A 26,999-nucleotide genomic window follows, 5' to 3' on the forward strand; every position below is an offset into this window, starting at 1 on the left:
TCTCGCTCTCGCTCCGCCCCCCCGTCTCTCGCTCTCGCCCCCCCCCCGTCTCTCGCTCTCCGCCCCCGTCTCTCGCTCTCGCCCCCCGTCTCTCGCTCTCGCCCCCGTCTCTCGCTCTCCCCCCGTCTCTCGCTCCCCCCCCGTCTCTCGCTCTCCCCCCCGTCTCTCGCTCTCCCCCCCCGTCTCTCGCTCTCCCCCCCGTCTCTCGCTCTCCCCCCCCCCCGTCTCTCGCTCTCCCCCCCCCGTCTCTCGCTCTCCCCCCCCGTCTCTCGCTCTCCCCCCCCCGTCTCTCGCTCTCCCCCCCGTCTCTCGCTCTCCCCCCCCGTCTCTCGCTCTCCCCCCCGTCTCTCGCTCTCCCCCCCCGTCTCTCGCTCTCCCCCCCCGTCTCTCGCTCCCCCCCGTCTCTCGCTCCCCCCCGTCTCTCGCTCCCCCCCGTCTCTCGCTCCCCCCCGTCTCTCGCTCCCCCCCGTCTCTCGCTCCCCCCCCCGTCTCTCGCTCCCCCCCCGCCTCTCGCTCTCCCCCCCGTCTCTCGCTCTCCCCCCGTCTCTCGCTCCCCCCCCGCCTCTCGCTCCCCCCCGTCTCTCGCTCTCCCCCCGTCTCTCGCTCTCCCCCCGTCTCTCGCTCTCCCCCCGTCTCTCGCTCTCCCCCCCGTCTCTCGCTCTCCCCCCGTCTCTCGCTCTCCCCCCGTCTCTCGCTCTCCCCCCCGTCTCTCGCTCTCCCCCCCGTCTCTCGCTCTCCCCCCCGTCTCTCGCTCCCCCCCGCCTCTCGCTCCCCCCCGTCTCTCGCTCCCCCCCGTCTCTCGCTCCCCCCCCGTCTCTCGCTCCCCCCCGTCTCTCGCTCCCCCCCGTCTCTCGCTCCCCCCCCCCCGTCTCTCGCTCCCCCCCCCCGTCTCTCGCTCCCCCCCGTCTCTCGCTCCCCGCCCCGTCTCTCGCTCCCCGCCCCGTCTCTCGCTCCCCGCCCCGTCTCTCGCTCCCCGCCCCGTCTCTCGCTCCCCGCCCCCCCCGTCTCTCGCTCCCCCGCCCCCCCGTCTCTCGCTCCCGCCCCCCCCGTCTCTCGCTCCCGCCCCCCCCGTCTCTCGCTCCCCGCCCCCCCGTCTCTCGCTCCCGCCCCCCCCGTCTCTCGCTCCCGCCCCCCGTCTCTCGCTCTCGCCCCCCCGTCTCTCGCTCTCGCCCCCCCGTCTCTCGCTCTCGCCCCCCCCGTCTCTCGCTCTCGCCCCCCCGTCTCTCGCTCTCGCCCCCCCGTCTCTCGCTCTGTCCCCCCCCGTCTCTCGCTCTCTTCCCCCCACCCCCCGTCTCTCGCTCTCGCCCCCCCCCCGTCTCTCGCTCTGTCCCCCCCGTCTCTCGCTCTCTTCCCCCACCTCCCCCCCCCCCCCCCCCCCCCCCCCCGCCAACAGCCACCAACGACCAACGGATCCCCAGACCTCTGCATGGAGCGGACGAATGCGTCGCCCAACTGGGTACTGTGCACGCGTGGCCCCCAGTATCCCGCGAGCCAGTGCTGAAGGCTGAAAGGGAAATAATTGGTGCGCGGGGGATTCTCCCGCTGTCTAGCTGGAAGGTCAAAGTTCAAGGGAGAAAACCAAACCCCTCCCGGGTTACACAGCAACCCATCAACCATCGGAATACAAACTTCAAGAGGTGCAATTGCGATTGGCTCTGAGGTCACAAGACTTGTAAACGAGTCTGATAGTAAAATACTGCAGATGCTGGAAATCCGAAATAACCACAGAAAATGCTGGAAAAACTCAGCAGGCCAGGCAACATCCGTGGAGAGAAATTAGAGTTGACGTTTCGGGTCGAAACCCTTTTTTGAAACTGGAAAGGAAATAAAATAGATCGAAGGCAGGGCTGCGATGGAACAAAAGAAGTAACAGAGACATTAAGAGGTATTCAAAACCAGACGAGATGGTAATAGGACAAGTGGAGACAAAAGACGGCTAGGATTAGGTGTGGTGTACTGGCAGGATGAGACACAGCTGCCATGTGGGAGAGAGAAAAAAAAAAGGAAAGGGGGTGGGGAGGGAAGACCCAAAACAAAGGGGTGGAAAAAAATCTAAGTAAAATTGTAATGGGGCCGAGGTTATGATCTGAAATTGTTGAACTCGATATTGAGTCCGGAAGGCTGCAAAGTGCCTAATCGGAAGATGAGGCGCTGTTCCTTGAGTTTACATTGAGCTTCCGTGGAACAATGCAAGAGGCCAAGGACGGTGAAGTCCGAGTGGGAATGGAGCGGTGAATTAAAATGACAGGCGACCCGAAGCTCGGGGTCACCCTTACGGACTGAACGGAGGTGTTCCGCAAAGCGGTCACCCAATCTGCGTTTGGTTTCCCCAATGTAGAGGAGACCGCATCGTGAGCAGCGAATACAGTATACTAGATTGCAAGAAGTACAAGTAAATCGCTGTTTCACCTGGAAGGGGTGTTTCGGGCCCTGGACAGTGGGAAGGGGGGAGGTATAGGGGCAGGTGTTACATCTCCTGCGCTTGCACGGGAAGGTGCCAGGCGAAGGGGAAGGGCTGTTGGGGGTGATAGAGGAGTGGAATAGGGTCCCGGAACCACAATAGGGTTCCCCTTGTCCACCTTTCACCCCACCAGCCTCCACATTCAACGGATCATCCTCCGCCATTTCCGCTACCTCCAAAGTGATCCCACCACCAAACGCATCTTCCCCTCCCCTCCCCTCCCCTTTCAGCATTCCGTAGGGACCGCTCCCTCCAAGACACCCTAGTCCAATTCCCTTTTGAAAGCTGTGATTGAATCTGCCTCCACCACTCCATCAGGCAGTGCATTCCAGATCCTAACCACTCGCTGCGTAAAAAAGTTTTTCGCCTTTGGTCACATCCCAAGAATGAAACAATATTGCTTACCTGTTTTCTTTCCTCTGTTATCAGTGGCAAAGGTAAGACAAGGTAGAAGCTTATATTATTCCCGTTGCAGTGTTTGGGGGAAAAATTCAGTTGTTTGCGCCTCTCGTTAGCGCCTTAAGAGGGCGCTAATGGGACGCAAAGCAACTAGCGCCCGGGCGCGGCGATGTTTGTGCCGCTCGCGAAATTAACTAGACATTTTGCGGTGGTGCTAAACACTACCGCCACGATCTCCTGCTCCAGCAGATCGTGACGTCAGTTGAGTGCGCAATTCCCCGGTAGTGCCCCGGACCGGATATTAAGTACCGCCTGCCGCTAGCAATGACAGGTTGAGGGGAGCGTTTCGCAGTCGGGAAGGGACTGGGGGAGTGCTATTTAAAGGCGACCGCTTTCTGCCTTTTTTTGTCAGCAACATTTTTGCACCACGCATTGAGAGAGAGAGAGAGACTTCTGGAGAGATTCAACGCTGTGTGAAGGAGTTTTGGGTACTGAGCAGCACTTTGCAGGTTCATTTTGATTTGCCCTTCCTTGCTTCGCCAGTGCTCTGAGGTAGCGCCTCGCTCCTCGGCCTTTATGCCTTAAGACAGGTGTGAAGCGCCTGATTTAGCGCTCCAATCACCTCCAGGTGCGATAAAAGCCAAGTTTGCCGTCGGAGGCGATAATTAGCACCAGGCGCTAAACTTTGCGCACGGCCGATAATGGCGGCCCAAACGAGGCGATACTGAATTTTTCCCCCTTTGTCTCTCAGTGGAGCCTCTCACAGTTGATATGTCTTCTAGACCCCAATCACACCGTCCAATCAGTGGTTATAAAAATGGCTACCCAAAATGTGTATAGCCTGACAGATATTAACATGTTATGTTTGTTTAAGGTTGTAGGGTATTAAGGGTAGGAATGAAAAATTTACAACTGAGCATCAAGTTGCTTAGTTTGAATTAACTCCTGAAACAGTGACTCGAGATGAATTTTGAATGTTAAAACATAAAATTAAAGAAACCTAAGCAACTCTACAAGTTCAGCCATCCTATGACAGTACATTGCTGCTTAAAAGCCCGCAAAAAGTCTGTGGGCAGAAGTCAGCGTAGTGAACGTCAGTGCGTTCCTTCGCCGATTAAGTGAGTGGAAAAATCTGGGCCAACATCTCATCCGAAAGACGGCACCTTCAACAGTGCAAGACTTCCCTCAGTGTTGCTCTAGATTTTGTGCTCAAGTCCTTGGAGTGGGACTTCAATGCACAACCTTCTTACATGGAGGCAATAATGCTACCACTGAGTCCTCAACTTCCAGAAGGTTTTTGATAACGTTCCACACAAGAGATTATTAGCAAAAATTAGAGCACTATTAGGTGCACTATCGCTCCTCATCCTTCTTGACCTGTCTACAACCTTTGACATGGTTGACCACACCATCCTTCTCCAACGCCTCTGCTCTGTTGTCCAGCAGAGTGGGTCTGCCCTCGCCTGGTTCCACTCTTACCTATCCAGTCGTACCAGAGAATCTACTGCAGTGGCTTCTCTTCCTGCCCCAGCACCGTTACCTCTGGAGTTCCCCATGGATCTGTTCTTGGTCCACTCCTATTTCTCATCTACATGCTACTCCTTGGCGACATCATCTGAAGATACAATGTCAGGTTCCACATGTACACTGACGATACCTAGCTCTACATCACCACCACCTCTCTCAACCTCTCCACTGCCTCTGTGTTGCCGGACTGCTTATCTGGCATCCAATCTTGGCTGAGCAAAAGTTTCCTCCAAAAGATCAAAGCCCACGCCACAAACGTTGTTTTCTAGTCTCAGAGTCCATACCCGTCCATGGCCACTGTCTTGGGGTCCTCCAGACTGTTCATAACTGCGACATCCTATTTGACCCAGAGTTGAACTCCGATCCCCATATCCTCTCCATTAGTAAGACCATCTACTTCCACTTCCGTAATATTGCCCGTCTCCGCCCCTGCTTCAGCCCATTTATTGCTGAAACCCCCATCCATGCTTTTGTTACCTCCAAACTTGACTATTCCAATGCTCTTCTGGCTGGCCTTGGATCTTCCACCCGCCATAAACTGAGTTTATCCAAAACTCTGCTGCCTGTATCCTAACTCGCACCAAGTTCCATTCACCCATCATTCCTGTGCTCACCGACATACATTGGCTCCCGGTCCACCAACGCCACAATTTTAAAATTCTTCTTGCATTCAAATCTCTCCATAGCCTCGTCCCTCCCAATCTCTGTCACCTCCTCCAGCCTTACAACCCTCTGAAAACTCTGCGTTCCTCCAACTCTGGCCTCTCGTGCATCCCCATTTCCTTTGCCCACCATTGGAGGTCAAGGACCTAAACTCTAGAATTCCATCACCAAAATTCTTGGCCTCGCCACCTCTCTCTCCTTCTTTAAGACACAGCTTAAAACCTACCTCTTTGACCAAGCTTTTGGTTGCCTGTTCTAATATCTCCTTCTTTAGCTCGGTGTCAATTTTTGCCTGATGACACTCCAATGAAGCGCCTTGGGATGTTTTATGACATTAAAGGTGCTATATAAATGTAAGGTTTCTTGTTGTTATGACAAAGGTAAGTGTGGATAAGTGTGAGGTCATCCACTTTTGACCAAAAAAGATAAATCAGAGCATTTTATAATTGGCAAGAAACTATGAACTGTAGAGGAGCAAAGAGATTTGGGAGTCGAAGTACACTAATCATTCAAAGCTAGTAGACAGGTATACAAAGCAATCAAAAAGGCCAACATAATCTTGGCCCTTATCTCAAGGGGGCTGGAATAGAAAGAGGAGGAAGTTAGGCATCAGTTGTGTGGAGCCTTGGACAGACCCCATCTGGAGTACTGCATTCACTTTTGGTCACCACACCTCAGGAAGGATATGTTGGCCTTGGAGGGGGTGCAGTGCAGATTCACCAGAACGATACCGAAGCTTAAAGGCTTAAATTACGAGGACAGGTTGCATAAACCTGGCTTGTATTTCCTTGAGTATAGAAGATTGAGGGATGATGTTACTGAGGTCTTTAAAATGTTAAAAGGATTCGAAAGGGTGGATACGGAGAAACTATTTCCTCTAGAGCACTTCAGCTAGTCCCACTCCCCTGCCCTTTCCCCGTAACCCTGCAAATTTTGTTCCTTCAGGTACTTATCCAATTCCCTTTTGAAAGCCATGATTGAATCTGCCTCCACCACCCTTTCAGGCGGTGCATTCCAGGTCCTAACCACTCGCTGCGTAAACAAGTTTTTCCTTGTGTCGCCTTTGGTTCTTCTGCCAATCACCTTAAATCTGTGTCCTCTGTTTCTCGACACTTCTGCCAATGGGAACAGTTTCTCTCTATCTACTCTGTCTAGACCCCTCATGATTTTGAACACCTCTATTAAATCTCCTCTCAACCTTCTCTGCTCTAAGAAGAACAACCCCAGCTTCTCCAGTCTATCCACGTAACTGAAGTCCCTCATCCCTGGGATGATTCGTTTCTGCACCCTCTCTAAGGCCTTCACATCCTTCCTAAAGTCTGGTGCCCAGAATTGGACACAGTGCTCCAGCTGAGGCTGAACCAGTGTTTTATAAAGGTCCATCATAACTTCCTTGCTTTTGTACTCTGTACCTCTATTTATAAAGCCCAGTATCCCGTATGCTTTTTTAACTGCTTTCTCAACCTGCCCTGCCACCTTCAACGATTTGTGCACATATACCCCCAGGTCTCTCTATTCATGCACCCCCTTTAGGATTGTACCCTTTAGTCTCTCCTCGTTCTTCCTACCAAAATGTATCACTTTACACTTTTCTGCATTAAATGTTATCTGCCACATGTCCGCCCACTATACTGCCAAGTTTTGTGTCATCTGTATATTTCAAAATTATGCCCTGTACACCCAAGTCCAAGCCATTAATATATTATCAAGAAAAGCAGTGGTCCTAGTACCGACCCCTGGGGAACACCACTGTGTACCTTCCTCCAGTCTGATAAAAAACCGTTCACCACTACTCTCTGTTTCCTGTCACTTAGCCAATTTTGTATCCAGGCTGCCACTGTCCCTCTTATTCCATGGGCTTTAACTTTGCTGGCAAGCCTATTATTGAGTATTGTGTGCAGTTTTGGTCGTCTTATCTGAGGAAAGATGTTCTTGCCATGGAAGGAGTGCAGCGAAGATTCACCAGGCTGATACCTGGGATGGCAGAAATGACGTACGAGGAGAGATCGGGTCGATTGGGCTTGTCCTTGCTGGAGTTTAGAAGAATGAGAGGGGATCTCATCGAAACTTATAAAATTCTAACAGGACTAGACAGACTAGATGCAGGAAGGATGTTCCCGATGGTCGGGGAGTCCAGAACCAGGGGTCACAGTCTAAGGATAAGGGGTAGGCCATTTAGGACAGAGATGAGGAGGAATTTCTTCACCCAGAGAGTGGTGAACCTGTGGAATTCTCTACCACAGAAGGCAGTAGAGGCCAATTCATTAAATATATTCAAGAAGGAGTTGGATATATTTCTTAAGGCTAAAGGGATCAAGGGGTATGGAGAGAAGGCAGGAATAGGGTACTGAATTTGGATGATCAGCCATGATCTCATTGAATGGCGGAGCAGGCTCGAGGGGCCGAATGGCCTACTCCTGCTCCTATCTTCTATGTATGTGGCACCTTATCAAACGCCTTTTGGAAGCATATACACCACATCAACCGCATTGCCCTCATCAACCCTCTCTGTTACCTCATCAAAAAACTCAATCAAGTTAGTTAAACACGATTTTCCTTTAACAAATCCGTGCTGGCTTTTCTTAATTAATCCACACTTGTCCAAGTGACTGTTAACTTTGTCCCTGATTAATGTTTCTAAAAGCTTCCCCACTACCAAGGTTAAATTGACTGGCCTGTAAATTGCTATGTTTATCCTTACACCCTTTTTTGAACAATGGTGTAACATTTGCAATTCTCCAGACCTTTGGCATAACTCCCTTATCTAAGGAGGATTGGAAAATTATGGCCAGTACCTCTGCAATTTCCACCTTTACTTCCCTCAGCATCCAGGGATGCATCCCATCTGGTCCTGGTGACTTATCTACTTTAAGTACAGCCAGCCTTTCTAGTACCTCCTTGTTATCAATTTTTATCCCATCCAGTATCTCAACTATCTCCTTTTCACTATGACTTGGCAGCATCATCTTCCTTGGTAAAGACAGATGCAAAGTACTCATTTAGTACCTCAGCCATGCCCTCTGCCTCCATGCGTAGGTTTCCATTTTGGTCCCTAATCGGCCCCACCCCTCCTCTTACTACCCGTTTACTATTTATATGCTTATTGAAGACTTTTGGATTCCCTTTTCTGTTAGCTGCTAATCTATTCTCATACTCTCTCTTTGCCCTCTTATTTCCTTTTTCACTTCCCTTTTGAACTTTCTATATTCAGCCTGGTTCTCACTTGTATTCTCAACCGGACATCTGTCATACGCCCTCTTTTTCTGCTTCATCTTACTCTCTGTTGTCATCCAGGGAGCTTGGACTTTGGTTGCCCTACCTTTCCCCCTCGTGGAAATGTACCTCAACTGTACGCTTACCATCTGCTCTTTAAAGGCAGCCCATTGTTTGATTACAGTTTTGCCTGCCAATCTTTGATTCCAGTTTTCCCGGGCCAGATCCATTCTCAACCCACTGAAATGGACCTTCCTCCAATGAAGTATTTTTACTCTAGATTGCTCCCTGTCCTTTTCCATAACTAATATAAACCTTATGATACTGTGGTCATTGTTCCCTAAATGTTCACCTACTGACACTTGCTCCACTTGACCTACCTCATTCCCCAGAACCAGATCCAGCAATGCCTCCTTCCTCATAGATCCCTGAAGGCAGCAGGACAGGTAGGTAAGGTGGTTAAAAAGGCATATGGGATACTTGCCTTCATTAGCCGAGGCATAGAATATAAGAGCAGGGAGGTTATGGTGGAGCTGTACAAAATGCTAGTTAGGCCACAGCTGGAATACTGTGTGCAGTTCTGGTCGCCACACTATAGGAGGGATGTGATTGCATTGGAGAGGGTGCAGAGGAGATTCACCAGGATGTTACCTGGGCTGGAGCGCTTCAGCCATGAAGAGAGACTGGACAGGCTGGGGTTGTTTTCCTTTGAGCACAGAAGGCTGAGGGGGGACCTGATTGAGGTGTACAAAATTATGAGGGGCATAGATAGGGTAGATAGAAAGGAATTTTTCTCCTTAGTAGATGGGCCAATAACCAGGGGGCATAGTTTCAAGGTAAGGGCAGGAGGTTTAAAGGGGATTTGAGGAAAAACTTTTTCACCCAGAGAGTGTTTGGAATCTGGAACTCACTGCCTGAAAGGGTGGTAGAGGCAGGAACCCTCACAACATTCAAGAAGCATTTAGATGAGCACTTGAAACGCCAGAGCATACAAAGCTACGGACCAAGTGCTGGAAAATGGGATTAGATTAGACAGGGCTTGATGGCCGGCGCGGACACGATGGGCCGAAGGGCCTCTTTCTGTGCTGTATAACCCTATGACTCTATGACTCATTGGGCCGAAACGTACTGATCAAGAAAGTTCTCCTGGACACACTGTAGACATTCTTACCCTTCTCTGCCCTTCAGACTATTACTATCCCAGTCTATATTAGGATAATTGAAGCCCCCCATTATCACTACTCTATAGTTCTTGCACCTCTCTGTAAGTTCCCTGCAAACTTGCTCCTCTATATCCTTCCCACTAGTTGGCCTATAGAACACACCTAGTAGTTTAATTGCACCTCTATTGTTTCTTAATTTTAAAATTAAAGCTGGGCCATTCAGAGCGAAATCAGGAGTACTTTTTCACACAAAGGGTAGTAGAAATTTGGAACTTCCTCTGCAAAAGGCTATGTGCTAGGCCAGTTGGAGCTTTCCAGACTGAAAGATTGATTTTTGTTAGTTAAGGCTATCAAGCAGAAGAATCGTAGAGCACGGGAGGCCATTCGGTCCATCGTGCCTATGCTCTTTGAAAGAGCTACCGAATTAGCCCCACTTCTCTGCTCTTTCCTCAAACCTGCAAATCTTTCCTTTTTTAGTATTTACCCAACTCCCTTTTGAAAGTTACTGTTGAATCTGCTTCCACCTCCCTTTCAGGCAGTGCATTCCAGATCATAACAACTCACTGCGTAAAAAAAATTCTCATCTCTCCTCTGGTTCTTTTTCCAAATACCTTAAATCTGTGTCCTCTGGTTACTGACCATCCTGCCAGCGGAAACAGCTTCTCCTTATGTACTCTATCAAAACCCTCATAATTTTGAACACCTCTATTTAATCTCCCCATAACTTTCTCTGCTCTAAGGAGAACAATCCCAGATTCTCTAGTCTCTGCACATAACTGAAGTCCCGCATCCTGGTACCATTTTGGTAAATCTCCTCTGCACCCTGTCGAAGGCCTTGATATCCTTACTACAGTGTGGTACCCAGAATTGGACACAATACTCTAGCGGAGACATAAGCAGTGATTTAGCTAACTTCCTTGCTTTTGCACTCTATGCCACTATTTATAAAGCCCAGGATCCCATATGCATTTTTATTAGACTTATCAACTCGTCCTTCCGCCTTCAAGGATTTGTGTAGATAACCGCCCAGGTCTCTCTGTTCCTGCACCCCCTTTAAAATTGTACCATTGTATTTATATTGGCAAAAGCAAAGACAGGTAAATGGTGTTGAGATGCAGAACATTGAATGGCGGAGCATGCTTAAGGGATGAATAGCCTACTCCTGTTCCTTATGTTCCTATATCGCGTTCTCCATGAACACCAGGAACCAACAGGGCTGGGCTATGGGATTTGCAAACGTTGCTTACTTCCCTCAAATACAAGGTGTGAATAACTGCACCCATGTAACCATCAGGGCTCCTGCCCTCAGGGCAGCAGCCTTCATAAACCATAAGGCCTTTCACTCCCTTAATGTTCAGCCAGTTTATGGTCACCGTCAGTAGATTATGCAGGTCTGTGCCTGCTATCCCGACAGCAGCCATGATACCTTTATACTCACCCCCCCCACCCCACCCCTTTTACGCCGTACAAGATGTCAGAGGCTGCCTGCTTGGCGTCACGGGCTATTCATTTCACATGTGGCTCATGCCACCTCCTGTAAACCCACACTCTCCCTGTTGAAATGAGATTCAACCAGAGCCGTGGAGCCACAAGAGTCATTATAGAGCAGACATTAGAAGCACTTAAATAATGTTTCCGCTGCCTAGACAGGTCTGGGGGCCTTCTGCAGTACAGAACAGAGGGAGTGTCCTGTATTGTGGCTGTCTGGTTCATCTTGCACAATTAACCAGCACTTCAACTGAACTATTCCCACCAACTACTGATGTACATCAGACAATGGAAGGGCAGCAGCTACTAAAGAAATACCCTGCAGATAAGGCCATAAAAAAAAGACTTGCATTTATATAGCACCTTTCATGACCTCAGGACGTCCCAAAGCATTTTACAGCCAATTTTTGAACTACTTTTGAAGTGTAGTACTGCGTAAAAGGGTGGGTGGGGTGAGATGGTGAACTGTTGTAATGTAGGAAATGTGGCAGTCAGTTGTGCACAGCAAGCTCCCACAAACAGCAATGTGATAATGACCAGCTTTTTTTTATTACAGTGATTGAGGGATAAATATTGGCCAGGACTCTGGGGATAACTCACTAGCTCTTCTTCAAAATAGTGCCATGGGATCTTTTACGCCCATGTGAGAGAACAGACAGGGCCTCGGTTTAACGTCTCATCTGAAAGACGGCACCTCCACCAGAGCAGTGTTCCCTCTTGACTGCACTGAAGTGTCAGCCTAGATTTTTTTGCTGAATTGCAAACAGTAATGGCATGGGGCTGCAACTCAGCTCTCCCACTGATCTGCAGGAGATCTGTGAAATGGCTGAAGTCATAGAATCATAGGCTCAGTGGACGGGATGGGTGACGGGTCAGCTGTTAAATTTAAAATGATTGACAGTGGGTCGGAAACCCGCTGTCAAAACACGGACACTGCACTTTCCCAACGTCGGGTCTGCCAGCGCTGAGCAGACCCGACAGGCAGTGGCGGGGGAGGCAATTAAAATCATTAGTGGCTTGTTTACAGTCACCTATCAATGTTTTTTTCCCAGCTTTTTGGATTTGACAGGTCGCCCACCGGTATTCCGCTGCACCTAAACCTCACCTGTGGAGCTGAGGCGGGAGGTCAGTCGCCATTGAATCAGCTGATGAGTTGACAGCTTCAAAGGTCAAGTTAAAGCTCCCAGTTGATTGAGATATGTTCCCTTAACCACTAGCTTCTCTAAACTGCATTTCCACGACAAATTCAGGATGCTGCAAGTCTTTACAAAAGTCTTCATCCAGTCTGACCTCATTACCTCTCCCAACATTGACAAATCGCTTTTGTCATCTCTATTTCACCTGCCATCTATTCCATCAGCACGGGCGCCCTTGAAACTTTCTCACCTTGGTCTTCAGAAGAATCCCACCACGATCAGCCCCAACACCAGCATCACCAGACACACCAGCAGCACCAACAACAACACCAACCTTCTCCGCAATCAACTGATACTGCACAGGACACAGGGCGTCAGCACCCGACCACATTGCTGCCTGGGAGGCCAGGGATGGCCTCACCATGGCCAGATTTACTTCACTTGATGCTGTACACCCTGGCTGCCACATGATACGCCAGGTTGGCACCACCTCACACCAACATCATAAAGCATCCCTACAATGCCCAAGCCATTCCTTTCACACTCATCACCATTGAGGGGGGTACCGTTACGTCTCACCATTCACTGCAACTCACTAAGCCACTTCCAAAAGGTGCGCACACACCTGTCCAAGAACGCAAAGTGTTGAAAGTAACGGTTTTAAAATTTGACACCACATTAACAGAAACTTTACATGAACATTGGCTAAACAAACCAAGTACCTACCCTTGTATGTTGTTAGTTGGTATGATTGGACTAGGATGAGGGTGAATGTGAGGGGTGGCTAGTGAGATGGGGAAGTGATAATATAGATAGAGAGGGATGGGTGGAGGTGCAAGGTAAGTTGGTGTGAGTAAGGATGTGCAGGAGTAGGGTAGGGAAGGCAGAATGATGGGAATGTGATGAGTGGCACAGCAAGATGAGGTTGAGTGTGGCTTTGTACTAATGTTTCGTGAACTACTGAGATCATTAAAATGTTTGTGCCACTGCACCCAGGACCTCCTGACCACATCCCTGCTTGTGACCTCCTCTGCAATGTACAACCAGGCTGGTTGATCTCTTGGGGAGGTCTCTTCTGCCCATGGGAAGGGAAGATGACCTCCCTGTGCGCTGTCATGGGAGAACTTTGGTGTAGCCCTGCACCTCTGTGCAGTGCTTGTCAGTGTTTGCAGCACCTCAATGTTGTAGAACACTGACAGCACAAATGTCAAATTAAGGTCGGTCATGGTTCCTTTAAGGAATACGGCTGATGACGTGTTATTAAATGACGTCACCAGACCCGCTTCCTCTAATTGGTTGGGTAACACGCTGGGCGGGCTTAACAAGCCCAATCAAGGTATGTTCATTCTACAGAGCAGGCTGGAGACAGCAGCGGTGTCAGGACCCGCCACCAACGTTGCCTGCCACGGACCCGCCGAGGTTTGTCAAATCGCGGCCATAGTAATTTGTGTAGTCCCCTAGCCTTTCCAAGGCGAAGAAAATGGATGAGCCTAGAGCCTGCACAGTGCCACTATGAGCAGCAGTGAGAGATGCTACTAAATTTCGCATTGCGATCTGTCGCACACGACCTGGACTGGAAGTGGGCTGGACGTCATATTGGCTCAGGCGACTTTTAGTTGTCCAGGATGCCTGCCTGTAACAGGAGTTCGGTCCTTAATAATGCAAATTGGAGTCCTAGCCAGTTGTAGGATCTCAAATGAGAAATTCAGATATAAATAGGCGGAGTTTTTGCTTCACTTGCTCCACCTAGTTGTACCAGGTCTTGAGTGGCCGAACCAGCGATCCTTAAAGGGACTGCTGGAGGCTGCTCAAAAATGGCCCCAAACTTTCATTTTTTATTTTTATGGACCCAGGAGAAGCAGACGTGCTCCTCTTGATCCCACAGTGGGATGCACTGTGCTGTTTGTAGAAGGGCAAAGAAAGTTGTTGGAGCCAAGTTTATCAGTAAGGTTTAGTCTATTTTGTAAGTTTTTTTTATTTTTAGCGGCATTGTAGTGGATGAAGAACTGTCAAGACAACTATCTCAGCAATATTCTGCTGACATGTGGGTACGTAACATTTTGCTCTTGGTACAATAATTACATGGGTTTTTCGGTGGATTGAAATTGGGGAGAATAATTTGTGTAATATGATTGGCAAATAATTCATTGAAAAGGAAGAAAAAGAGAAAGAACTGTGCGCAATATTAGTGGATGGGTACTTGATGCATTTGTATAGTATTGCTGTGCCCACTATTTTAACACAGGACTTAACTTGTTTATTTTAAATGAGTCAACACCTCCGTTGAAATAGCAGGCAGAGGAATGCTAATATCACCAACAGTAGTTTCTAGTTTTAAACAAACAGAATCAACTGTCACAATATCGACAGATATAAACGAAGACTTGACACATGCAATAGGCATAATATTATTATAAAAATGCAGTAACTGACGCACAAAATTTTATATATTATCTAAAAAAATATTTCTCCTACCCTTATCTTGTAATATAAGATTTGTGTAAATTCTAGCACAAATATGGTTGCTAAATAGTATTACAATAATTAAAGATGAACTAAAGGAAATCATACTTACTTCTTGCAGCAGAGTGTTCTGTCTTAATGACTAGCTGTTGGATTATTGTACAATTAAGTCTGCAGCACCTTATTCTGTTTAGAAGAAATGTGAAGTTAGTACTACTAAAGTTTAGACAGTTACTGATTAACAAACATTAACGAACCATAAACTAGTTAATTTCAGCTCTCATCAAAGTTTAGCACAGCAACATGAAGACTTGGGACCAATTGATCAATAAAGGAAGAACCTTATCACATCCTCAGAATGTTCATATCTAATGAATTACTTTTGAGGTCTAATCACTGTTATATAAGAAAATGTGGCAGCCAAATTGTGCACAGTAAAATCCCACAGTTAATCTGTTTTTAAGTTGTGTTGGTTATTTCCAAAACTGAGAAAATTTGTAGTTTGTGTGTGGGGTGCGGGCTATTTACAGATCAAACATTGTTGCTTGTTTGTTCATAAGTATATATCTGTAGATCAATACAATTTCCTAAAGTATTTGACGTTCATGATGCACCTTGCAATTAAAAATACAAAATATTGTTTACAGTTAGAATCAGTGCATCAGTTTGAAATGTTTGGTTTAAAGGAAGTATTTTTTCTTGAATACTCAGGTAATTGCGTAATTTAGTAAACTGCAATTTTTAAAATGATTATAGTATATCATGTTTTGTTTATTTTGTTAGTTTATTTACATTAAAATCCTTATGGATAATCTGTCAATTTTGAGATTTTCAATGTAGATAGATTTATTTTCTATAAATTATACTGGGAACATAATTACTACAACTTCTAGGGCATAAATTTACTTAAGTTTTATAACTTACATAGCTAGGTGTGTGATTTACATATTGGTGCAAGCAATATTTTACTTCCTGAGCATATACATGGTCTGTACCTCCATTTAGTTCTTAGAATATTCTGACAAGGGTACTTTTCCCCAATTTATAAGAGTTTAAGAGGATAAGAGTTTACATTCACATGTATATTTTATGAACACTTTGATTACAAGGTGCTTGGGGCAGGAATATATTAATACTATACTGTATTGGTGTAATTATTTTTTTAAATTTAGCTGCAGATATGCTTCTATAACGACATGCACACATAACATACAATGTTAACGTCATAGTATCTAAATCACTTCAAACCATGATTTTCTTCCATGTAAGGGATATTTGTGGAAGTAACGTGTGCATTTTCTGCTTTTAGTATAGCTTTTTTGTTAGAATCAGCCTGTTGTCCACAAGAGGGAGCTGGAGTTTGGCTGTTCACCAGACTAATTCAGCTGTGGTATTTTTAAAAAAATAAAGCCACAAACAGGCAGGTATAGTTCCCATATTGAAGAAAGATGATCAAGCCATACTGATCAATATTGACCTATTAGCATGACCTCAATAATTGGAAAACTAGTGGAACCAAAAATCAGAAACACTTGCATGAAAATAACCTAATAAATGACAGTCAACGTTGCTTTCGAAGAATATAACTTGACTGAGTTCAGACTTTGAGGAGTTGATATTCCAAACTGATAGAGTGGAGGAAACCCATATGATACAGTGTATTTAGTCTTCTAAGTGACCTTTGATAAGTACCATGTGAGAAGCTCCTTTACAAACTAAGCTCATTCCACCACTCTCAGGAACAGTAGTGAGTTTTAGATCTTAACAAAACTCTTGTGTGAAAACATTTCTCATCATTTCCCCTCTAGTTCTTTTGCCAATAATTTTAAATCTGTGACCTCTGGTTACCGATGTACTTGCCAGAGGAAACAGTTTACCCCTACTTGCTCTATCAAAACCCCTCATAATATTAAATACCTCTATTAAATCTCTCTTTAACCTACTCTGTTCTAAGGAGAACAATCTCAGCTTCTCCATCTCTCCACATAACTGAAGTCCCTCATCCCCGGTACCATCCCGGTAAACCTTCTCTGCATCGTTTACAAGGCCTTGGCAGCCTTCCTAAAGTGTGGTGCCCAGAATTGGCCACAATACTCCAGCTGAGGCCTAACCAGTGATTTGTAAAGGTTTAGCATGGCTTCCTTGTTTTTGTATTCAATGCCCCTATTTACAAAGCCAAGTATCCCATACACTTTCTTAATTTGTTATGGGAAGGTCGTGTCTGATTAACTTGATTGAATTTTTTGAGGAAGTAACGAGGAGGGTTGATGAGGGTAGAGTATTTGATGTAGTCTATATGGACAATGTGGAAAACTGCCCAGGTATGTACTGTCCACAAAAAGCAGGACAAATCCAATCTGGCCAATTACCACTCCATCAGTCTACTCTCAATCATCAACAAAGTGATGGAAGGTGTCGTCGACAGTGCTATCAAGCAGCACTTACTCACCAATACCTGCTCACTGATGCCCAGTTTGGACCACTCGGCTCCAGACCTCATTACAGCATTGGTCCAAACATGGTGAGAGTGAAGCCCTTGACCTCAAGGCAGCATTTAACTGAGTGTGGCATGAAGGAGCCCTGGTAAAACTGAAGTCAATGGGAATCGGGGGGAAAACTCTCCACTGGCTGGAGTCATACCTAGCACAAAGGAAGATGGCTGCAGTGGTTGGCTGTCAATCATCACAGCCCCAGGACATCACTGCAGGAGTTCCTCAGGGCAGTGTCCTGGGCCCAACCATCTTCAGCTGCTTCATCAATGACCTTCCCTCCATCATAAGGTCAGAAGTGGGGATGTTCGCTGATGACTGCACAGTGTTCAGTGCCATTTGCAACTCCTCAGATAATGAAGCAGTCCATGCCCGCATGCAGCAAGACCTGGACGACATTCAGGCTCGGGCTGATAAGTAGCAGGTAACATTTGCGCCACACAAGTGCCAGGCAATGACTATCTCCAACAAGCGAGCGCCTAACCACCTCCCCTTGCCATTCAATTGCATTACCATCGCCGAATCCCCCACCATCAATATCCTGGGGGTCACCATTGACCAGAAACTTAACTGGACCAGCCACATAAATACTTTGGCAACAAGAGCAGGTCAGAGGCTGGGTATTCTGCAGCGAGTGTCTCACCTCCTGACTTCCCCCAAAGCCTTTCCACCATCTACAAGGCACAAGTCAGGAGTGTGATGGAATACTCTCCAATTGCCTGGATGAGTGCAGCTCCAACAACACTCAAGAAGCTCGACACCATCCAAGACAAAGCAGCCTGCTTGATTGGCACCCCATCCACCACCTTATACATTCACTCCTACAAGATGCACTGCAGCAACTCGCCAAGGCTTCTTCGGCAGCACCTCCCAAACCCGCGACCTCTACCACCTAGAAGGACAAGGGTAGCAGGCGCATGGGAACATGTTCCCCTCCAAGTCACACACCATCCTAAATTGGAAGTATATCGCCGTTCCTTCATTGTCGCTGGGTCAAATCCTGGAACTCCCTCCTTAACAGCACTGTGTGTGTTCCTTCATCACACACTGCAGCGGTTCAAGAAAGCGGCTCACCACCTTCTCCAGGGCAACTAGGGATGAGCAATAAATGCTGGCCTTGCCAGCGACACCCACATCCCATGAATGAATCAAAAAAATTTTTTTTAGCAAGGCCTTTGACAAAATCCCACATGGCAGGCTGGTCAAAAAAGTAAAAGCCCCTGGGATCCAAAGGAAAGTGGCAAGTTGGATCCAAAATTGGCTCAGTGACAGGAAGCAAAGGGTAATGGTCAAGGGGTGTTTTTGTGACTGGAATGCTGTTTCCAATGGGGTTCCACAGGACTCAGTACTAGGTCCCCTGCTATGTGTGCAATATATCAATGATTTAAACTTCAATGCAGGGGGCATGATTAAGAAGTTTGCAGATGATACAAAAATTGGCCGTGTGGTTGATGGTGAGGAAGATAGCTGTAGACTGCAGGAAAATATCAATGGACTGGTCAGGTGGGTGAAAAGTGGCAAATGGAATTCAATCCGGAGAAGTGTGAGCTAATGCATTTTGGAAAGGCTAACAAGGCAAGGGAATATACAATATATGGTAGGATACTGAGAAATGTAGAGGTACAGAGGGACCTTGGAGTGCATGTCCACAGATCTCTGAAGGTAGCAGGACAGGTAGATAAGGTGGTTAAGAAGGCATTCGGGATACTTTCCTTTATTAGCCGAGGCATAGAATATAAGAGCAGGGAGGTTATGCTAGAATTGTATAAAACACTAGTTAGGCCACAGCTAGAGTACTGCGTGCAGTTCTGGTCACCACATTACAGAAAAGATGTGATTGCACTCGAGAGAGTACAGAGGAGATTTACAAGGATGCTGCCAGGACGGGAGAATTTTAGCTACGAGGAAAATTGGATAGGCTGGGATTGTTTTCTTTGGAACTGAGGGGTGACTTAATTGAGGTGTATAAAATTATGAGGGGCCTAGATAGAGTGGATGGGAAGGGCCTATTTCTCCTAGCAGAGAGGTAATAACCAGGGGGCATAGATTTAAAGTAGAAGAATTCGAGGGGAGTTGAGAAATTTTTTCACCCAGAGGGTGGTGAGGGTCTGGAACTCACTGCCTCAAAGGGTGGTAGAGGCAGAAACCCTCATCACATTTTAAATGTGCTTGGATAAGCACTTGAAGTGCCGTAACCTACAAGGCTACGGACCAAGAGTTGGAAAGTGGGATTAGGCTGGATAGCTCTTTTTCGACCAGCGCAGACACGATGGGCCGACTGGCCTCCTTATGTGCCGTAAATTTCTATGAATTTCTTAACCACCTTATCAACGTGCCCTGCCATCTTCAAAGATTTACGAATATGTACCGCCAAGTATCTCTGCTCTTGCACCCCCTCAAAATAGTATACATTAGATTATACTGCCTCTCCATGTTGTTCCTCCCAAAGTGCATCACTTCACATTTATACACATTACATTGCATCTGCCATTTGTCTGCCCATTTGACCAGCCTAGCTAAGTCCTCTTGAAGACTGCTAATATCCTCCTACTCCCTATGTTGCAAAGTTTTGTATCATCCCCAAACTTCAAAATTGTACTCCCTATATCCAAGTCCAGGTCATTTATATACAACAAGAAAAGCAGTGGTCCTAATTCCGACCCCTGGGAGACCCCACTGCATATTTTTCTCCAGTCAGAAAAACATCCGTTCACCATTACTATCTGTCTCCTATCATAAAATCATATAGCACAGAAGGAGGCCCATTGTGCCTGTGCCGGGTCTTGAAAGAGCTATCGAATTAGTCTGCCCTTTCCCCATAGCCCTGCACATTTTTTTCCCTTTAAGTATTTTTCAAATTCCCTTTTGAAAGTTACTATTGAAATTGGTTCCACCACCACTTCAAGCAGTGCATTCCAGATCATCATAACTCGCTGCGTAAAAACAATTCTCATCTCACCTCTGGTTCTTTTTCCAATTACTGTAAATTTGTGTCCTCTGGTTACTGATGCTACTGCCAGTGGAAACAGTTTCTCCCTATCTTCTCTATCAAAAACCCTCATAATTTTGAACGCCTCTACTGAATCTCCCCTCTCAGGAGAACAATCGCAGCTTCTCCAGTCTCTCCATATAACTGAAGTCTCTCATCCCTGGTACTATTCTTGTAAATCTCCTCTGTACCCTCTCTAAGGCCTTGACATCCATTAGCTTTGGAAAAAAAACAGTAATCTAAGAGGGGACTTTATAGAGACATAAAGTAAACACAAAACAATACTTAAAGACCATAGCAGTGCTGTAAGACAAAAGGGCACAAGCTCTGAGTTGTGCGGGGCAAATTTAGGAAAGATGCCAGGACTAATTTACACACAGGTTGATCAACAGCAGCAACAGGTTTTCAGGATGAGTACCTGAGGCCAGGACAATTGACTTATTTAAGAAATAGCTCTGTGTTGTAATGAGGAGACAGTAGGGGTTTAAACTTCAGAAAGGCGGCGGACTTTTTTTTGAATCTATCTTGTGAAAACCTTTATAACTTGTTTGAAAAAAAACAGTTTGGTGCTACTAACACGGGGCCAAAAAGGTGAATAAATTATAAATATATATATGTACTTACATAAAGGAGAAAAAACGACGTCTCTATTTGGGTTTAAAAGTATGGCGGTTCCTTATTTGCAGACATTGGCCCAGATTTTGGGGTGGCTAATGCCGGCGAACTGACCGCAACTTCAGAATTTAGCGCATGCGCATCTAAACGTGTAAAATCCTGACGTTGCAGTCAGTTATTCACTGCTCCAACACTGGCTGCACTGTGGACCCCTCCCCCATAGCTGGCAATCAGTGGAACTGACGAAAGCTTGGGCTTTTCCGGACTAATATCGCTGTTAAATACCCCATTAAATGTTATGCTGTGGCAAAGCCACCAAGGGACTCCTGTATAACTGTATAACTGCCTTTAACAGAGTGCTACAGCACCTAGGTTTGTTTACTGTATGTAAATAGCCAGTTCTGGGTAAGTCCCAGAACCGGCGCGATGACGTCATCACGTTGGTCACGTGACGTCCCGAACGGCGGGAAACGTGATGACGTCATGACATCAGACTGGGAGGTTCCCAGTTCAGAGCTCGTGAAGCCAGCATTAAGAAAAGACCTGTTGATTGTTTCTCCTGCATGCCATTGTTTGTTCTCTAGTTTACATTAAACTTTGTTTTATTATTGGACTGACTCGACCTCAGTACTTCAGTTAGGGATCTGTCGATTCCTACAATGCCTTGCTAGAATAGGTCTTACTGGGATTTTAACAGCAAATTGACTGCTAAACAACCGTTCTGGCCCTGCAAAATTAATTTTTATATTTGTGGAGTATCAAATTTCTCCATTATGATTAAAAATTACAACTTTTTTAAAACTTTAATTTTTTTTAAAGTTTGTTCATGATGTTTCAGCTTCTACCATATCCCCATGTGAAAGTCCCAATCTTTATTTTACTCTCTCTAATATGTTTAAAAAGTCCTGATAAAAGCTGCTTTTCATTTCTTGGTTTGCTGCCTGTGAGACTTCTTTAATGTGATTAGCTGCTTTGACAGCTTGTTGACGTCACTGCAGGTCTTCGCTGGGAAATACCATTACAGAGTGCTACAATCAAATGCACGTCGAGAAAGGCAAACATCTTACCACAGAGCGCATGAGATTTTTGTGGGCAGCTTTTCTTCAGGTCAGCGGTGAGCACCTTTACTTTGTCACTGACCACAAATTACAGGCCACTATCTTTCCTGCTGCAGTCCATCCAATTTTAAAATCAGCAACGAGAGTCTGACTCAAAGCCAGGAGTTGGGAAATAGTTAAATATTGAATTGTTGGGGAATGGAGCAACAGTTAACAGTCAACAGATAGAAGCAAGCTCCACTCCAGTAGCACTGATACTTAATTATCCCAGCTCCTGTCTTTAGTTTTGGCTCCCCTTACTGAAGTCTGGATTGAAGCCAGAAGAGACAATGGGCTAAAAATTCAATATCGCTAAAAAGCTGCCGGTGTTAATGGCTGCCGAAAATGGTGGTGCTGGCAGGACCGATTAACTGGCGCTGGCGGCTAATTAACAGCCCAGCGCTAAACTTGCTGTGCAACGCCGTTCTGGTGGCGTTCGTCCCGGCCGGAGGCCCCAATGTAGCGTGGCCGTAGAGTGATTGCAGCAAGAACAGCCTGTTCTCAAAACAAGTCATTTCAGAAAGCTCTTAAAGGGGAATTGTCTTCTTAAATGAAAAAAATAAAAACCATGTAAAAATAGGCACTTTTTAGCCCTTACAGCTCAACTGCCTTCTGAAAAAAAAACATTAAAAAGAATTCCCAAATGGGAGTCTTCAGCTCTTAAAGCTGAATTGCCTTCCAGACCTAAAAAAATGGGAAAAGTGCATCAGCACGAACACAAGTGGCTCAACAAGCCAGGGAAGGAGCACCCAGGGTCTCACACGCAGCACTCCAGCTTTGTGCAGGGGTTCAACATTGCAAGAGAGGTCCTCTACCCACAGGGACCAGGAGGCCCTCCAGAAAGAAGGATGTGGGACCAGATCACCGAGGCCATCACTGCCAGCAGTGTCGCCCCCACAACCTGGCTCCAGTGCCCAAAGAAGCTTCATGACCTCAGACCAATGGTCAAGGTCAGTGAATGCATCTTCAAAAGCCGTCTCCTACTAACTGCTCCACTAGCGTCACACACTGCTCAATGCATGACTCCCACCCCCCTGCCCCAACTCCACGCCCCCAATCACTCACCTACCAACAATCTATATCAAACACGAGGCACACCTCCCATTCTTAGCTTCACCTCACCCCCTTGGAGGAGACGGTGCGGGCCTTTCTTAGCAGGGGCATGGCTGAGCCCTTGGCCAGCGGCGGGGCAGAAAGGATACAGGATGCTATTATTCTCATGCGTTATCCTCCTCCTCGCATGCACCTCTTGCTTTCCCACTCTCCCTCACTACAACTCCGCCCTTGTGCCTTCCTCATTTCACACTCCCAAGAAATCCAGCCTGCCCATCCAGTTGTTGACCAACAAGAGGGAGAGGAGAGTGAAGAAGAAGAATCAGTCACTTGCTTTCACACTCACAGCCACCAGCTCCTCAAGGTCGACCAGCAAGGCCATTTGCAGTATCCTCCACTGAAAGTCAGCAGCCTTCCACCAGCCATGCGGCAGCCACCAGGGTAGCACGCATAAGATCAGTAGGATAGGCAAAGGCACACACAAGATAGTCACTAAGTGAATGCATAATGGTGATGAGTTGATTTCTTGATGTCATATTGGATGGATAGATGTATAAAGTTGTATTGGAATGTTTGCTTTGTGGTGGCTTTTACTTCAGCACTGGCCAAGAGGATGCTGTGATGGTCAGTAACAGAGGGAAGGTAAGATGTGGGACAAATGCTGAAAGGGGAATTGGGGTTGTGGTCACTGGTACTGCAGGCGGATGATTCCATCCCGGATATCCTGGCCAGAAAGGGGCTGTCTGGGTTGCATCCTTCCTTCTGCGTCTTCCTTTTCTGCTTCCCCCTCTTCTCTCTGCGAGTGGATGATGTAAATCTGAAATGAATGCATAAAATGCTGGAAATACTCAGCAAGTTGGGCAGCATCTCGACCTGAGACGTGAACTCTGTTTCTCTCTCCACAGATGCTGCCTGACCTGCTGAGTATTTCCAGCATTTTCTGTCTTCTCAGAGGCCTTCTTTTACCATCCAAGGCCTTTCAAGCATCCAGCAGCACTCCCTGCACACTTAAAACCTTTTAACATGTATTGCACCAAACCACTACTTCAATAAAATAAAAAAAATCCAGTCCAAAAGCTTAAATGCAAACTTACCTGAAAGATATATGTGTCCCTTTAAGAAGTGCTGACAGCATCTCTTTCAGTCTGTTGAACTCTTGCTTTTCAGAGTGAGCTTATGACCCAGCGCTGAGGTCGAAGTTCGCAAAGGGTGACGTTAAGTCGGCGTTGCACACCAACTGACGTCACTCTCTGCCCATTTGCATCGGCAGCGTTAAGGCCCTCACCAAAATGGCGTCCGCTGAGTCCCACGCCAAAGATGGGCGTTAGTGTGGTAGCTGCCATTTTTCGCCATGATAGCGGCGCAAACAGGTGGCACTAAGGTAGGGAATTTCTCGGCCAATGCTATTTAGCTATCAGCTGGCTGTCAGTTGTTGCTCTGCTCCTCTACCATTTCTCAAGTGAAGATTTGTAGGTTCACATTCCAGGATCAAGATTTGATCTGTTCTGTGTACAGTAGATGGCTTGAGTTCTGTTTTCAGTTCACTGCTGGGCCACTATCACTTCTTTGCAAAAAGGGCAATTAAAGAGGAATAAAACTGGAAAAATGATGCAAGCCCATTCTTACATTCCTATCAGCTGTTGCTCTGCTCGTCCAGGTGCTGGGATATTTAAATGAAAACTATCGCTTTCAATTCTGTATTTCAGAGCAGGTTCCTCCTGTTGACTTCAAATTGGTGGTAATCCAGCAGGAACAGGGAGAGGATATTTAAAATCAGTATGGGTAGGAGATTCAAAATCAAGCACAGAAGCCAGGACTAACATTGGGAGGGAAGGTTTCTATTTAAATATCACAGCAATCAAATAGCATAACAATAGCTGACAAGAGCAGCTGATAGCAATGCAATGGCTGAAATGAGAAATAATAGAAAAATGTATTTGTGAATGGTGATAATTTTGGTAGGATTTGTCTTTGTAACGTTGATTCCCAGCTTTTAAGAACGTCACGGATTTTTGAGGGATTATCTTAGACGTGCATTGCCTCATATGTGAGTATCTATGGTAGTGAACCACTAAATATTTGTTTCTGGTAACTAAGTAATTAGTAAATATTTAGCATAGCTAAATACAAATCTAGCCTTTTAGAGGTAACAAATTACAATGTGACGAGGGTAAAATTTTTCCATTTCAAGGTAGTGTTTATATAAAACACGATCTTTCTGACATTCACTTTTTCTGATTTTGTTCATAATCTGCTCAATGTTAATCATTTGTATAGTGTTTAAACATATATATGTTACTGAGGAATTATCCATTATGTTTGTATTTAAGCAAATAAAGATGAATATTACAGCACATAAAGCATTTACCACGCAAAAGTAGATAATTTTCCAGTAACCATTATTTTCAAAAATCTATGGTACCTGTCTCTACTGTGCAGATACAGGCCAGGAGGAATTGGTCAAAGTGTCCAACTGGGTTAAAAGAAAAATTATAATTGCTGCAAATCCTGAGAACAGAAAATGCTGGAAATGCAAAGCATATCAGTTAGCTTCTGAAAGATAGGTTTTTGCTGAAACCCCTCATTAGAATTGGCACGGTCCAGTTTCTTTAACTGGTCTAATGGAGATAATTCAGGAGAGGCCCAACAAACAAAGAGGGAGTATGAGAATCATAGAATCATCGAATGGTTACAGCACAGAAGAAGGCCATTTGGCCCATCGAGTCCGTGCCGGCTCTCTGCAAGAGCACCTCAGCTAGTCTCACTCCCCTGCCCTTTCCCTGTAACCCTGCAATTTTTTTTCCTTCAGATACTTATCCAACTCCCTTTTGAAAGGTAAGATTGAGTCTGCTTCTACTATCCTTTCAGGAAGTGCATTCCAAATCTTAACCACTCGCTGCGTAAACAAGTTTTTTCTTACATCGCCTTTGGTTCTTTTGCCAATCACCCTAAATCTGTGTCCTCTGGTTCTCGACCCTTCTGCCAATGGGAACAGTTTCCCTCTATCTACTCTGTCCATACCCCTCATGATTTTGAACACTTCTCTCAAATCTCCTCTCAATCTTCTCTGCTCCACGAGAACAACCCCAACTTCTCCAGTCTGTCAATGTAACTGAAGTCCTCATTCCTGGAATCATTCTCATAAATCTTTTCTGCACCTTCTCTAAGGCCTTCACATCCTTCCTAAAGTATGGTGCCCAGAATTGGACACAGTACTCCAGTTGGGGCTGAACCAGTGTTTTATACAGGTTCATCATAATTTCCACACTCTTGTACTCTATACGTCTATTTATGAAGCCCCGGATCCCGCAAGCCTTTGTAACTGCTTTCTCAACCTGCCCTGCCACCTTCAATGATTTGTGCACACATACCCCCAGGTCTCTCTGTTAGTGCACCCCCTTTAGGATTGTACCATTTAGTTTATATGTCCTCTCCCCATTCTTTCAACAAAATGTATCACTTCACACTTTTCTGCATTAAATTTCATCTGCCATGTGTGCCCATTTCACCAGCCTGTCTGTGTCTTCCTGAAGTCTAACACTCTCCTCACTGTTCACTATACTTCCAAGTTTTGTGTCATCTGCAAATTTTGAAATTGTGCCCTGTACACCCATGTCCAAGTCATTAATATATATCATGTAAAGCAGTGGTCCTAGAACCGACCCCTGGGGAACACCACGGTATACCTTCCTCCAGACCAAAAAACAACCATTCACCACTACTCTCTGTTTCCTGTCACTTAGCCAATTTTGTATCCATGTTGCCACAGCCCCTTTTATTCCATGGGCTTCAACTTTGTTGGCGAGCCTATTATGTGGCACTTTTTCAAACGCCTTTTGGAAATCCATATATACTACGTCAACCGCATTACCCTCATCAAACCTCTCTGTTACCTCATCAAAAAACTCGATCAATTTGAGAAGATCAAGAGGTCAGCTCTAATGTTTTTCACAAAAGGGCAGATAATGTGCTTGATATCATTACTTTGATTGTGGGGAAAGTGGTCAAGACTTTGATGAGGGATAAATATATAGGATCATCTGGAAGGTCAGGGTCTGATTTAAAGACAGCCAACATGTTTTCAGAAAACGCAGGTTGTGCCTGACCAATTAATTACATTTCTTTGAGAAGGTTATAGATTTGGTAAATAAGGATGTGACAGTGGATGTTAGCTGCCCAAATTTCAGGAAGGCATTTGACAATGTCGCATAAACTTTTTTTATTCATTCATGGGATGTGGGTG

The 26,999-nt window shown here is 46.1% G+C and overlaps 2 protein-coding genes across 6 annotated transcripts in view; one reads left to right on the forward strand and one right to left on the reverse strand.

Annotated features, from left to right (window-relative positions):
* idua (alpha-L-iduronidase) overlaps positions 1–26,999 on the forward strand; it is a 485,317-nt gene that overhangs the window by 73,970 nt on the left and 384,348 nt on the right. The gene's annotated exons all lie outside the window — the stretch shown is intronic.
* LOC147122745 (sulfate transporter-like) overlaps positions 1–26,999 on the reverse strand; it is a 69,031-nt gene that overhangs the window by 23,479 nt on the left and 18,553 nt on the right. Inside the window, 1 exon segment of the mRNA XM_086010033.1 lies at positions 14,626–14,699. The gene's annotated coding sequence lies outside the window, so the exon portion shown is untranslated.

Source organism: Somniosus microcephalus, chromosome 2 (assembly GCF_052327205.1).
Source record: "Somniosus microcephalus isolate GS21.2 chromosome 2, FLI_Smic_1.0, whole genome shotgun sequence".
NCBI classification, from domain to species: Eukaryota; Metazoa; Chordata; class Chondrichthyes; order Squaliformes; family Somniosidae; genus Somniosus; species Somniosus microcephalus.